Raw genomic sequence first — 15720 nt, forward strand, 5'->3', positions numbered from 1 at the left:
GACAGCTGCAGGAGCTGGCACAGCACTGGAGGCCCCGCCTTCCCGCCGCCCCTCAAGCCCCCGAGCAGATGAAGGAGGTCTGTGGAAGTCCCACGAGGTGGGTGAGCAGGAGCACCCAGAGGGCTCGAGCCACAGGCAGGAGCCAACCAGGGAAGGCTGAAACAGCCCAGGGCGCAGTCCCCACCTCTGGTGCGGGTTGGCGTTATCTGAGGAGCAGCCCGTGGACAGAGCTATCACGTGTACCTGTCTGACCCCAGAGGCCACGGTCTTTCCACTGAGTGACAAAACACACGTTACAGACCACGGACTTCACAACCATCAGCTTCTCATAAAGGTGGAACGTGCTGACCAAGGGCCACTCCAAAAGCTGACATGCCCCAGAGTTATAACTTCAGGGGTCAAGACAAAACAAAGAGATATACCATCTGCTTAGAAACTACTGGGAGGAGAAACAACCCTATTTGCTGAGTGACACTGCTCACAGCTACTACCACCCTGAGGACTACACAGCCTTCTAGCCTCAGTCAAATCAAACCATGAGGGGGAGGGAGGGCAGAGGATGGGATGGAATCGTGCTTAAGAAAACAGACACTAAAAAACTGAGGCAGGAAGAGTTAAAATTAGAATGAAAGGGTAAGAAACAAATCAAACCAAAAACCCCAAAACAGAGGAAAACAAAGAATTTAAGCAAAGAAATATGAATAGCAAAAGAAGAAAGACAACAGGGCTAAATTTCAGAAGATGAAATGGATTCTATTCGAGCAAAAGGAAACAGAAAGGCTAACAACATAAAACAAAACTGTAACAATGCAAGTAAAAACGATAAAAGTTCTTTTTTAATTAAAAGACCATAAATGTTCACGCCAAAAAAATAAACATGTGAAATGATGGATTTGTTAACTAGACAGACGGAACCCTTTCACAGTGTGTACATCTATCAACTCACTACAACGTATACTTTAAAGATCTTACAATTTTGTCAATTACACCTCAGCAGAAATGGAAAAAAAAAAAAAGGTGATTATGTTGAAATGAGGTCACTAGGGTGGCGCTCTAATCCATTATGACTAGTGTCCTTCTAAGAAGAGGAGGATGCGCCAGGGATGCAGGCGCACAGAGAAAACCACGTGAAGAGGCAGCAGGAGGGAGGCCGTCAGCAAACCCAGGAGAGGCCTCAGAAGAAACCACCCTGCCAACACCACGGTCTTGAACTTCCAGCCTCCAGAACTGGGAGAAAATCATTTCCTGTTGTTTAAGGCTCTTGCCCCAGATTAGAAGACTAAGAAGGTAAGCACTTTAAAAATTAAACATAAAAACATTAGTGCTAGCTTTGCCCCAGTTTTGGCTCTGCAGTCTTAGAATAACTGAATGCTTCAAGAGGAAAACCCTCTATTCTGAACTCAGGATAATCATCAGGCAGGCACGAGTCAACTCTCCCCCTTGGTTCAGCTGAATTAAGAATACCAATAAAAGGCTGCCGAACATTCTTCTTATCTATCAGGGACACAGGGGCTACCCAGAAAGAGGTCTTTGGTGCCAGTAAGAAGAATTCACTTTTTTAAAAAGATTAATAAAATGTAAGATTAAACAAAAGACAATATCTAGTTTCAGTGGGCACCCAGCTACATCCCATTGATAGTACCTATAAAGACACACACAAGAAAAGACAGAAAGTAGAGCTTGCTTTGAAAAATAACCACTTACTAAAATCAGGAAGAAATTTCCACTAACTACAGTGCAAATGAAGGCAAATGGAGACACACCCCAACGGCTGACTGCGCCCCTGCCTCTGAAAGGTAATAGCACAGCTGCCAGGAAGTACGTGGGGAGAGGGTTCAGCCCTTCCCCTCCCTTCACCCCAGCCCTGAGTTTCTGCGTCTGCAGCAATCAGGAAACAGGCAGCGAGTCGCAGGCTGGGTGAGTCCTGACAGCCCCTCTCCCGTCTCCATCCAGAAGTTCTTTTTCTATATCCATCAAACACTGCAACCCTAGTAAGTACCTCATAGTAAGCAGACACAGGACTGGCAGTGGCAACTATTTACTCCAGAAATAAAATAATAGGAAGAAAAGCATTGATTTGAACGCTTAATTAGTTATTAAAAGACACTGCCTGTAAGAACCAAGCACAACAGGAATAAAGAGACACTATGTTAAGAAGGAAATGGAAGAAACTCAGATGAGATTTCAAGGAAACTTGAAAATGCAACAGCAGAACTGACATTAGCACAGGAGAAAAACAGCCAAATTAACATGGCAGAATGAGGAAGTTACATTCAAGAAGTTTTCCCATAATGTGGAATGAAAGATCAAAAACATGAAAATCCAGAGTGAGAGAATGACAAAAGCCAATTTTAGAACTAAGATCAACCAAACCAATCATTATAATTACTGTTAAATGGAAGAGATATAGCAAAATTATACTATATGTGGAATCTCAGAAACATAACAAACTAGTGAAATAACAAAAAAGAAGCAGACTCACAAATATAGAGAACAAACTAGTGGTTACTCGTGCGGGGAGGGGAGGGGGCAATACAAGCAACGCTTTTTGGGATCTGTCTCCTCGAGTAATGGAAACAAAACACAAATTAACAAATAAATGGCACCTAATAAAACTTAGAAGCTTTTGCACAGCAAAGGAAACCATCACAAAACAAAAAGACAGCCTACGGAATGGGAGAAAACATTTGCAAACAATGTGACCAACAAGGGGTTAATTTTCCAAAATATACAAACAGCCCATACAGCTCAATATCAAAAAAAAAAAAAAATTCAAAAAATGGGTCAAAGACCTAAATAGACATTTCTCCAAAGAAGACATACAGATCGTGAGCAGGCACATGAAAAGATGCTCAATATCACTATTAGAGAAATGCAAATCAAAACTACAATGAGACAAAACCTCTTACCAGTCAGAATGACCATCATTTAAAAGTCTACAAATAATAAATGTTCGATAGGGTGTGGAGAAAAAGAAGCCTCCTACACAGTTGGTGGGAGGGTAAACTGGTGCAGCCACTATGGAGAACAGTATAGAGATTCCCTAAAAAACTAAAATAGAGTTACCGTATGACCCAGCAATCCAACTCCTGGGCATGTATCTGGAGAAAACTCTAATTTAAAAAGATAAATGCACCCCAGTGTTCACAGCAGCACTATTTACAATAGGCAAGACATGGAAGCAACCTAAATGTCCATTGACAAATGACTGGGTAAAGAAGATGTAAAATGGAATATCACTCAGCCATAAAAAAGAGATCATGCCATTTGCAGCAACATGCATGGACCTAGAGATTATCACATTAAGTGAAGTCAGACAGAGAAAGACAAATACTATATGATATCAGTGATATGTAGATTCTTTAAAAATGATACCAATGAACTTATTTAAAAACAGAAATAGACTCACAGACCTAGAAAACAAACTTATGGTTACCAAAGGGGAAGAGGAGGAGGGATAAATCTGAAATTTAGGATTAATATATACATATAACTATATATAAAATAGATAAACAACAAGGACCTACTGTATGCCACAGGGAACTATATTCAATACCTTGTAATCTACAATGGAAAAAAATCTGAAAAAGAATATATGTATAACTGAATCACTTTGCTGTACACCTGAAACTAACACAACATTGTAAATTAACTATACTTCAATTTTAAAAAATTGTTATTAAAAAATAGAGTGTCAAGAGAATGAGAAGACAAGCCACAGACTAGGAGAAAATATTCACAAAGGACATATCTGATAAAGGACTTTTATCCAAAATATACAAAGAACTCATAAAACTCAACAATAAGAAAACGAATAACCTGATTAAAAAATGGGCAAAAATCTGAACAAACAGTTCACTGGAAAGACATACAGATGACATAGAAGCATATGAAAAGATACACGATGTCCAATGTTACTAGAACCGCTAAAATCCAAAACACTGAAAAGACCACATGCTGGACGTGGGGCAACCACTGCTGGTGGGAGCGCACATCTCCCCTTTGCGAGACAGTTGCGCAGCTGCTTACAAAACCAACCTACCTACCTACTACATACATACCCACGTAAATGGAACACGCTAGAATATGCAAGGGGGAAAGAGAAATGTCAGCTGGGGAGGGAGGGAAGACCTCTCTACCCAAGATTTGAGTTGAGACCGAAGGAGTAATCTGAAAGCCAGGGGAGGGCAAGTAAATCAGGCTAAGCCCTGATGCAAATAGTTCCGTATCTAACCTAACTGCGGTGGCTGCAGGAATCCACGTGTGATGCAGTGGCACAGAACTCCACACACACACCTCACTAATGTCAGTCTCCTGGTTTTGATGTTGCCCTGTGGCTACATGAGATGTGTCTGGAATTTTATTCCAAATATAATGAGAAACTGCTGAAGGTTGCATTCAGGGGATACATACTCTGGCTTGGTTTTTCTTTTTCTTTTCTTTTCTTTTTTTTTTTTTTTAGATTTTCTTTAGAAGGGGCACAAAGGAAGCAGGAAGTCCAGTTAAAAGGCTTGCAGTTAGAATTTAGAAATGATAAAAGCATCTTGGTAGAATGCTTTAAATAGCAAACTAAGATTTCTAAATCTGATTACTCACGACGTCTCATCTGTTTGAACAAAATACACTGCAAGGCCGTTCTCTTATAGATCTGAAAACACAAAAGAAGATATTCAGTATTTTCTGGCATTTCTTCATACAGTAGACTCTGACTCGTAAGTATTTTACAAGCAAGCATGAGTAAGGTAAGCCCTATCAAACATTTACTTCAGCGTTTCTACTAAAAGCCTCCATTTAGAAAAAGAGAATGTAGGACAATAAAACAATTAGGTATTGGTGATTAGAATTAGAATCTGGGAGGCTTACGGTTGACTCCACCATCCCTCAAACCCTCCCTTAACTTGCACAGACTCAACTCTCTATGTATTTTCCATTCACCTCTCTGGCCAGTGCTCTTACTTAAGTTCCTTACTGGGACCTACAGCCCGCTACCTGCCCTGTATTACCCCTGAATTGCCCCCCTCCCCCTTCAACCACAAAATTCATGTTGAAGCCCTAATGCCCACTATCTCAGAATGTAACTGTATTTGAAAGCAATGTCTTTAAAGGGGGTACTTAAATTAAACTGAGGCCTTTAGGGTAAGCCCTAATCAAAATTATGACTGGTGTTCTCGTAAGAGGAAATTTGAACAGAGACATGCAAGCCAACAGAGGAAAGGCCATGCGAAGACAAAGGGAGAAGGCGGCCATCTTCAAGCAAAGGAGAGAGGCCCCAGAAGAAACCAAAAGCGATGACACCTTGATCTTGGACTTCTACCCTCCAGAATTGTGAGGAAATAAATTTCTGTTGTTCAAGCCACCCAGTCTGCTGTATCTTGTTATGACAGCCCCAGCAAACGAATACACATAATGTACCCTCTTCCTCTCCCAACTTCCAACCCCATCCCAACCTTCACTTAAGGTCTTATTCAATGGTTTGAGTTGGGTCTACTAAGAAGATCCCCAAATCTCATCTAGGCCAGGCATCCTTTCTGTGCTTCAACTAAATCTATTACACACGTCCCTAAGTGAGCATCTTCCCTCACCTCCCCATCCCCCACACCACACCCGCTCTCCCCTTCCTGTGTGTCCTTCTGGGGGGGATGGAAGCAATCCAGGTGCCTAAGTAAGGCACCTGGGAGTCACCCCCATAAAAACAAAAATAGCCACCACATATTTACTAAACATGGGAGAGCTTTACATGCATGTCCTCAAAGCAACTAGAACTCACATATACTCCTGCTGGAGTGTAAGCAACTAAAAGCACCATGGACAACTGTCTGACAGTATCTATTAAAGTGTGCACGTACATACCCCGTAACTCAGAAATCCCACTCCAAGATATGTGTATAGTAGGAAAACATACACACATGCATCAAAAAGCACATACAAGAGTGTTCACAGCCATGGTATTTATAACAGGCCCCAAATAAGAATGTCCTCCAGTGATGGAACGGACAACAGCAAAACCACCATTATATGTTCGTAGAAAGACACACAATACAGCAGTGACAATGAACAGGTGACAATAAACCTTAGAAACACAACATTGGGCCAAAGAAGTCTAGATCCCAAAATACTGCACACTGAATACTTCTCTGTACATAAAATGTTTTTCCTTCCCAAAGGGGTGTGTGTGTGTGCGTGTGGCATGGTAAAAAACACACAACCAAGAATGGCAACACCAATAAGGCCAAGTGAGAGAGCCCAGCCTGCATCTGCCAATGAAGAGCAACAATTAGACAGATGTCCACAGATGGAAATAGCTCCAGGAGAGCTCAGCAATCCACTTAAGAAGCATCAGCAACACAGTGGAAAAAGCCTGAGAATAACTGCACAAAAAAAGGAAAGAAGAAAGTTTAATACTGCCTGTAGCAGCCCATCCCCCCAGGCCAGCACCGCTCGGTGCCAAGAAGGAACTCCTCCAGGGGAGAGGGCTCTCCTTGGCAGGAAGAGGAAAGCTACTCGCTTCCCCAGCCTTGCAGGGCACCGCACACAGGACCGGCCGCATTTTCACCCCACCAGAGACCAGCAAAGCTGACCCATACAGAGAGGCTAGGAACAGGAGGAAGGTCAGGGGCTACCCATATCAGCCGTGCGGCAGGAGTAACGTAGTTCCCAGAGGATCCCAGCAGCTTTCACCTCTGAGGACAAAAACAGGCCTTGCTGACACTGCAGACCTGGCCACCTTCATCACCGACGGCCTCACTGCAAACTCCAACCAACTGCTCCATAGAGGACCCAAAAGCTTTCACCACTGACGAGACAAACAGCCAGCACGGCCGCTGTGGGCCCCCTGCAGGTTTCACTGCTGAGATTTTCACCCACAGGTTCCCACGTTCACAGCCAACAGGGCCTAAGGCCCTCCGCATTCCCTCCCCTGACTTCCAGCCTGAGCCTGGGAGCCTCACCAGCAGCCAGCTCTGGCTGCTGCAGCTGCACGTGAGCAAGCCATCAGCCCGGGCCCCGACGGCTGACCCCCGCCGCTGTGCCTGCCCCTTGCAGCCACACACGTGCGTACTGACGGCGAAGGCCCGCGTGGCTGCTCGTGGGCCTGGATGAGGCTCTGACTCCTGTCACTGGTCTGCACAGGTGCACGTGCTGGCAGCTAGCCCCTGCAGGCCACGGGCCCCGATTCCAGTCACAGGCCTCCAAAACCATGCCCGTGGCAAGCCCCTGAAGCCACACAATTACATGGCGATAGCCCAGGTCCCCACAGCTGCTCAGGCTCCCAGAGCAGGCCCCAACCCCTGCCACTGGCCTACACCTCATGTGGGCTCAAGACAGCCCTGGCAGACACACCCCTATACTCGCCGGCCTTGATTCCAGATACTGGCTCCCAAAGCTGGGCATGTCCCTGCAGTTAGCTCCTGCGGACTCACAAGTAAACCCTAACAGCCAAGTCTTCTAGAGTTGGCCCCTGACCCTGCTACTGAACCTCTGACCTTGCCACTGTGAGCTTCTTCCCTCACCGACAATCCTGCCCACACAGGCACCTGCAGCTGGCCCTCACAACCAGGTATGTGCAAACCACCAACTCCGGCCACCACTGCCTGTCCTGGGACCTAGCCCCTGGACCTACAGGCACCACTGAGGACCTCAAGGGCCCTTGCAGCCACTGTGGACCCCCTCCAGCTCTAGCCAAGGATCACACAGTTGTTGATGTAGTGGACTCCTGCTACATGAACTGACAGGACACCACATATCATGGGGCCTAGAGGTGCCACATGACCCTACATGTGGCACCCTGCACCTCTAGACTCAGGTTTACAGCACACTCCAGTTTGCCCCTACCTGCAAGTGAAGACCTTTCCTTAGTGAAATCAGTCCATAAAGTTTAGAAGTGACCCCTTCTTCAAATACACAGATACCTATACAAGGTTACAACTCACAAAGAAACAAGGAAAAATGACACCACAAAACAATCACAGTAAAATTCTAGTAACTGACTTCCTCAAAATGGAGATACATGAATTGCCTGACAAAGAAATTCAAAAAATTATTATAAAGATGGTCAGAGAGCTACAAGAGAACACAGATAAACAATTTAATGAAATAAGGAAATCAAGAAAACATTTCAAGAATAAAATTGGAAGTATAACAAAGAAATAGAAAGCATAAAAAAAGAACCAAATTTTGGAGCTAAAAATACAATCACTGAAGAATTTGACAGAGAACTTCAACAGCAGAATAGATCAAACAGAAGAAAGACTCAGTGAAATCAAAGACAGGTCACTTGAAATTATCCGATTAGTGAGACAAAAAGATAAAAGAATGAAAAGGAATAAAGAAAGCCTATGGAACACCATTAAAAGAAAGAAATGATTCATTATGGGAGTCCCAGAAGGAGAGACAGAGAAAGGGCAGAAAATGTGTTTAAAGATGTAATGGTGGAGTGATTTGGACATCTAAGTTCTTGAAGCTCACAGATCTCTAAACAACTCAACCCAAAGATATCTTCTCCAAGACACATTATAATATATATTTCAAAATTAAGAAACAAAGAGAGAACCTTGAGAGCAACAAAAGAAGCTTGTCACTTACAATGGCATTCCCCACCCCCACCCCATAAGCTATCTGTGGCTTTCTAAGAAGAAACATTACAGGTTGGAAGAGAGTGGGATGATATATTCAAAGTGTTGAAAGAAAAAAATGAAAACCAAGAATCTTTATCTAGCAAAGTCGTCCTCAAGAAATGAGGGAGAGGGGAAAATGTTCCCAGACAAAAAAAAAAGAAAGAAAAAGAACAATGTGAGGGAACTCATCATTATTAGACCTGCCTTACCAAAAAAATGTTAAAAGATCTTCAAGCTAAAAAGTAAGGACACTAAATAGTAACAAGAAAATATGAAACACACTAGTAAAGTTAAGTAGTCAAATTCAGGTAACTCCAGTACTGGAATATAGTGTATGTTAATCACTTAACTCTAGGACAAAGATTAAAGGACAGAAGTATTAAAAATAACTGTCACTACAATAATTTGCTAATGGATATACAATATGATAAAAGATGTACATTGTGACAACAAAAACAAAAAATGTAGGGGGAGTAGAAGAGTAGAGTTTTTTTGTATGTGATTGAAGTTAAAATGCAGTAAGTTTAAAATAGACTGTTATAGCCATAAGATATACTATGAAAGCTTCATGGAAATCAAAGCAAAAAAAAAAAAAAATACACAAAAGATTTTTTTAAAGGGTTGGGGGAGCCATGAAAAATAATCAGTTGACAAAAGAAAGGAGTAAGAAAGGAAGAAAGGAACAAGAAAGCATCTAGAAAAAATTAATAAGCTGGCAGTAGTATGTAATTATCTACAAATCATTACTTTAAATGTAAATGGATTAAATTCTTCAATCAAAGAAATAGAGTGGCTATATGCATTAAAAAAAATAAAAATAAAAGAAGTCCAACTGTATGCTACCTGTAAGAGACTCACTTAAGCTTTAAGGACACACATACACTCAACGTGAAGGGATGGAAAGATATTTCACACAAATGGAAACCAAAAGAGAACAAAGAAAACTATACTTACATCACACAAAATAGACTTTATGTCAAAATCGTAACAGGAAACAAAGATCATTATATAATGATAAAGGGGTCCATTTAACCACAGGGACTTAACTGTAAACAGATACACGCACCCAACACTGGAGCACCTAATATATATAGCAAATACTAACAGATCTGAAGGAGAAAGTAGACAACAATACAATAATAATAGGGGACTTTTTATCCCCTAAATACAATGAATAGATGATCCAGATGTAAACTAATCTGGAAACATGAAACTTGATTGTACTTTTGACCAAATAGACCTAACAGACATACACAGAACATTCTATCCAACAGCTACAGAATACACTTTCTCATGTGTGCACAGAACAATCTTAAGGATAGATTGTGTTAGGTCACAAAACAAATCTTACCATATTAAAAGACTGAAATCATACCAATCTGACCACAATTCTAGGAAACTAGAAGTCAATTAAAAGAAGAAACCTAGAAAATTTACTAATATATGGAAATTAAACAACATACTCCTGCACAACAAATGGGTCAAAGGAGAAATTATCTTGAAACAATAAACAAACAAACAAGAACATACCAAATCATGGGATTCAGCAAAAGCAGTACTAAGTAGGCGGTTTATAGCAATAAATACCTGTATTTTAAAAAAGATCTCAGATAAACAACCTAACTTTAAGCTTCAAGGAATCACAAAAGGAAGAACAAACTAAGTTCAACATTAGAAGGAAGGAAAGAACAAAGATCAGATCAGAAATGAATGAAATTGAGATCAGAAGGAAAACTAAAAAGGTTCAATAAAATTATGAGGTGGTTTCTTTAAAAGATAAAATTGACAAGACTTTAGCCAGACTAACTAAAAAAAGATAGAAGACTCAACTAAAATTAGAACTGAAAGAGGAGACTTCACACTGATACTATAGAAATACACAGGATTATAAAGACTAATATGAAAAAGTAAATGCCAAAAACTTAGGTGACCTAGAAGAAACAAAATTCCTAGACACACACACCTACCAAGAATGAATCAGAAAGAGAAAATCTGAATAGACACATAATGAGTAAAGAGATTGACTTAGCAACCAAAATCCTCCCAAAACATACCCCAGGACCAATCGGCTTCACTGGCAGATTCTATCAAACACTAAGAGAAAAATTAACACCAATCCTTCTCAAATTCTTCCAAAAAGCTTAAGAAAAGGGAACATATCCAAACCCATTCTACCAGGCCAGCATCACTCTGATTCTAAAGTCTGATATGGACACACAAAAAAGAAAACTAAAGACCAATAATCCCTGATGAATACAGATGCAAAAATTTTCAAGAAAATATTAGCAAACTGAATTTAACAACACATTATAAGGATTACACACCATGATCAAGTCGGATTTACCCCTGGGATACAAAGATGGTTCACCATTCACAAATCAATAAATGTAATAAGTCACATAAATAGATAAAAGATTAAAAAATCATAGGATCATCTGAACAGACACAGAAAAAGCATTTGACAAAACACAGCACCCTTTCATGATAAAAACCCTCAGCAGACTGGGTATAGAAAGGAACACACTTCAACATAATAAAGCCATATATAACAAACCCACAGTTAACATCATACTCAACAGTGAAAACCTCAATGTTTTTCCTTTAAGATAAGGAACAAGACAAGAATGCCTGTAATTACCAGTCCTATTTCACATAGCACTGGGAGACTTAGCCAGAGCAATTAGGCAAGAAAAAGAAATAAAAGGCATCCAAATCGTAAAGCAGTAAAACTGTCATTATTTGCAGATGATACAATTTCTTACATAGAAAATCCCAAAGACTCTACTCCAAAACTGCCAGAACTAATCAGTGAATTTAGTAAAGTTGCAGGGTATAAAATCAACATATAGAATCAATTGTAATTACTAATAATGAAATACCTGAAAAAAATTTTTAAAATTATCCCATTTACAATAGCTTCACAAATAATAAAGTACCTAAGGATAAATTTAACCAAGGAAGTGAAAGATCTATAAAATGAAACTACAACACCTTGTTGAAATAAATTAAAGAAACAAATGGAAAGTTATCCCATGATCATAAACAGGAAGGATAAATATTGTTAAATGTCCATACTACTCAAAGCCATCTATACATTCAATGCAATTCCCATCAAAATCCCAATGACATTCTTCACAGAAATATAACAGACAATCCTAAAATTTGTATAGAAATACACAAGACCTCAAATAGCCAAAGTAATCCTGAGAAAAAAGAACAAAGCCAGAGGCGTCACACTTCCTGATTTCAAACTATACTACAAATCGATAGTAATTAAAACAGTATGGTTTGGCATAAAGACCGACACATAGACCAGTGGAACAGAATAGAGACCCAGAATTAAACCTCCACATATGTGGTCAATAAGGGAACCAAAAATACCCAAAGGGGATAGTATAGTGTCTTCAACAAATGGTGTTGGGGAAATTGGATAAACACATGCAGAACAATGAAAGTGGACCTGTATCTTACACCGCTAACAAAAACTGACTTGAAATGGATCAAGACCTTAACATAAGACCTGATACCATAAAACTCCTAAAAGAAAACACAGGGAAGAAGCTCCTCAGCATGAGTCTTGGTAATGGGTTTTTAGACATGATACTAAAAGCACAGACAACAAAAACAAAAATCAACAAGTGGGACTACTTCACCCTTAAAAGCTTCAACAAAAGAAACAATCAAGAAAGTGAAATGGCAACCTACAGAATGGGAGAAACCTTTTGCAAACCACATTTCAGGTAAGAGATTAATAGCCAAGATACATTATTAAAAATTCATATAATTAAAAAAATCCGATTAAAAAATGAGCAGAGGAACTTTCATAGACATTTTTCCAAATAAAATATGTAAATGGTGAACATGTACAGAAAAAGATGCTCGACATTACTAACAATGGGAAATGCAAATCAAAACCATGAGATACCATCTCACACCCGTTAGAACTGCTATCATCAAGACAAGAGATAACAAATGTTGGTGAGGATGTGAAGAAGAGAGAACCCCTGTACACTTTTGGTGGGAATGTAAGCTGGTTTAGTCACTACAGAAAACAATATGGAATTTCCTCAAAAAATTAAAAATAGAACTACTGTAAGATCCAACAATTCTACTTCTGGGTATAAACGCAAAGAACTGAAAACAGGTTATTGAAGAGATATATGCACTCCCATGTTTAATGCAGTTTTATTCACTACAGCCAAGAGAGGAAAACCACCAAAGTGCTTGTAACAGATGAATGGATAAAGAAGATGTGGTATATGTGTGTGTGCATAAGTGTGTTTATATGGAATTTTATTCAGCTTGCCAATGTTACAACACGGACAGACCCTGAAGACATTATGCTAAGTGAGATAAGACAGACAGAAAAAGACAAATACTATATGACATCACTTATATAGGGAATCTAAAAAGCCAAACTCTAAAAAACAGAGAGTAAATTGGTGGTTACCAGGGGACTGGGGATTAGAGAACAGGGCAGCCCACATTGCTTACGGGCACAAACTTGGAACAAGCAGCAAACAGTACAGTGAATACAACAATATTGTATTATAATCATCAAACTTGCTAGGAGACTAGATCTTAATTATTCCAATCACTTAAAGAAATTATAATTATGTGAAGTGATAAAGGTGCTAAACATTGCTACAATGGCAAGCATAACATATAAATGCATCAACTCAACATGTTGTACACCTTAAATTTATAGAATGTTACACATCAAAAAAAAAAAAAAGAAGACTGGTGATAACAAGTGTTTGTGAGGGTGTGGAGAAATCAAAACTCTTATACATTGCTAGTGGACATATAAAAGGGTGAAGCTGCTATGGAAAACAGTTTGGAAGCTCCTCCAAATGTTAAAACACAGAGATACCATATGATCCAGCAACTACACTCCTAGGTATGTACCCAAAAGAACTAAAAACAGGTACTCAGACAAAACTTATTCAAGTTTGAACTGGGAGAAAATAACTCTTATGCCCATAACTACCCAAGAAATAGTATCCAGAACATATACGTGTCCTACAAACCAATAAGAATAAACAATTCAAAAGAAAAAATGAGCAAGAAATATAAACAGACATTTCACAGAAGATTTATGGCAGTAAACTTATAAAAAAAAGTGTTTTATCTCATTCGTTTTCAGGGAAATATAAATTAAGACCATAGAATAAGGCTTCATATCCATTAGAATGGCAAAAATTAAGAAACATGAAAATGCCAAGTATTATTTAGCAAGGATGAAGATCACTGGGAACACTCACATACTGCTGATGGAATGTAAACTGGTATAATCACTCTGAATCACAATTCTGGAGACCTTGTAAAACTCAGCATTCACATCTCCTAAGAATGAATAATAGCATTGCTCAAGATAGCCAAACACTGGAAACAACTCAAATGCTCTAAAAAAGCAAATAATATATGATGGTATTATTAGCAGAAAGGAATATCAGACAGTAATAAAAATGAATGAACAACCACCATTAAAGGCAGCAACATGTAGAAACATGAGTATTTTTTTTAAAACCAATACATGATAATGTTTTCATAAAATCTCAAAAATAAGCAAAACAAAATTATATATTGCTTAGGGACACACGAATTCATGATTTTTAAAAGCTAGAGAGAAATGATAAACAAAATTGAAGGTAGTAGTTTTTGTGATGGGGAGGTTAGAGAGTAGCATAGTGGTGGAGTTTCCTAAAACCCGACGTTTACCCTCTTAGGGTCTCCAGCTGAGCCTGAGAATTAAACTGACTTCAGACAGGTTAAAAGGAGAAAAGCATACACATTTTATTTGTACATGTCAGTCTCCACAAGAAAATGAAGACCCAAAGGACTGGCAAAACCTAAGTGCTTGTATATTAGGCAGACAAGGAGAGGCAACTGTGGAAAAGGCTAGAGGCAGATAGGAGTTATTTTAACAAGTCTGTCGGTACAGACCACTCCGGCTCAATTCCTGTCTCTAGCGATAAGAACGGTTCCTCCTGTGTCGAGAGGGCATCTTTCCCTTGCAAGTTTTATCTCCTGATTTCAGAAAGAATAGATGGGGCCAGAGCACCCTTCTTGCATCTGCCATTTTTCAAGTGCCTTTAGCTCAAAATAATCCCTATGCCACAGTGGAATATTTTGTCATTCTTCAATAGTATTGGTTCTCACATTGTTCTTACATTGGGTGATCAGTTACAGAAACCCACAACGTGTATACAGGACACACAGATTCTTTCACATGTATTGAACAGTACATATTTTTAAATATAAAAATCATCCTTTTAAACTATAAAATAATTATATATTAGCTCTATGCCAAATATATAGTAAATCCTCAAGAAATAGTAACTATTTATATTGTGAGGGGAAAGTACTTACATAAAAAGTAGTATAATATAATTCAATCATGTATACGCTGCATGATCTCAATAAAATGGGATTTATTTTTTACGGATTAAAAAAATAACTTGAGGTAAACCAAAATGTCCACCGTGACTCCTTCCAGGTGATAAGAGGCTGAGGAAATTACTTTTTTTCTGGATCTCATACTTAATTGTACTTACAAATCTTCTTTCTGCATTAAGCATGCTTAAATTACTAAAAGTGACAGCAGAAGCAAATAGAACGGTCAATGAATACACTGTCTGATGTCTATCATGTACTTACCACACATCTGTCACAATAAAGAAATGTAAATATCTCATGTCTTCAATATTATCGAACTACTAAATGGTTTGACTTCGCCGTTTTACCCTAGCAAAGCGACTCGAAGACCAACAGAGGATGCATTCCAAAGGTCCCACACAGTCCCTTGTGCCCCCTACGGAGCTGGTCTAATCCTCACTTAGCATCTCATGAAGACACTGAGGAAGCACAGGAATGGGGCTAAATACCCACTCCATTCTTCATTCAGTCTCTGCATCACCCCAGCTGTAAAGCCCCAAAAGTACTGTTACAAAGACTACTGGAGATAACAACATAAAAGCAATTTGTAATCTGTAAACGGCAACATAGTTTTGAGTTGCTCTTATCCCCCTCTACTTTGAGTATCTTGCGGGTATAATCAGATCTTTCTAACCCCAGATTCTATCAGAGTTTCTGAAATTAAAAAAGA

General features: G+C 39.4%; 1 protein-coding gene across 7 annotated transcripts in view; it reads right to left on the reverse strand.

Annotated features, from left to right (window-relative positions):
- Nucleotides 1-15720, reverse strand: part of LOC102510163 (cytochrome c oxidase assembly factor 1 homolog) — a 90449-nt gene that overhangs the window by 17484 nt on the left and 57245 nt on the right. Inside the window, exon 2 of one of the 7 annotated variants that reach the window (XM_032484285.1) lies at nucleotides 4597-4648. The exons of the other annotated variants lie outside the window; for them this stretch is intronic. The gene's annotated coding sequence lies outside the window, so the exon portion shown is untranslated. The remainder of the gene's footprint in view (nucleotides 1-4596; nucleotides 4649-15720) is intronic. 7 annotated transcript variants of the gene reach the window in all.

This window comes from Camelus ferus, chromosome 7, assembly GCF_009834535.1.
Source record: "Camelus ferus isolate YT-003-E chromosome 7, BCGSAC_Cfer_1.0, whole genome shotgun sequence".
In the NCBI taxonomy this organism is placed as follows: Eukaryota; Metazoa; Chordata; class Mammalia; order Artiodactyla; family Camelidae; genus Camelus; species Camelus ferus.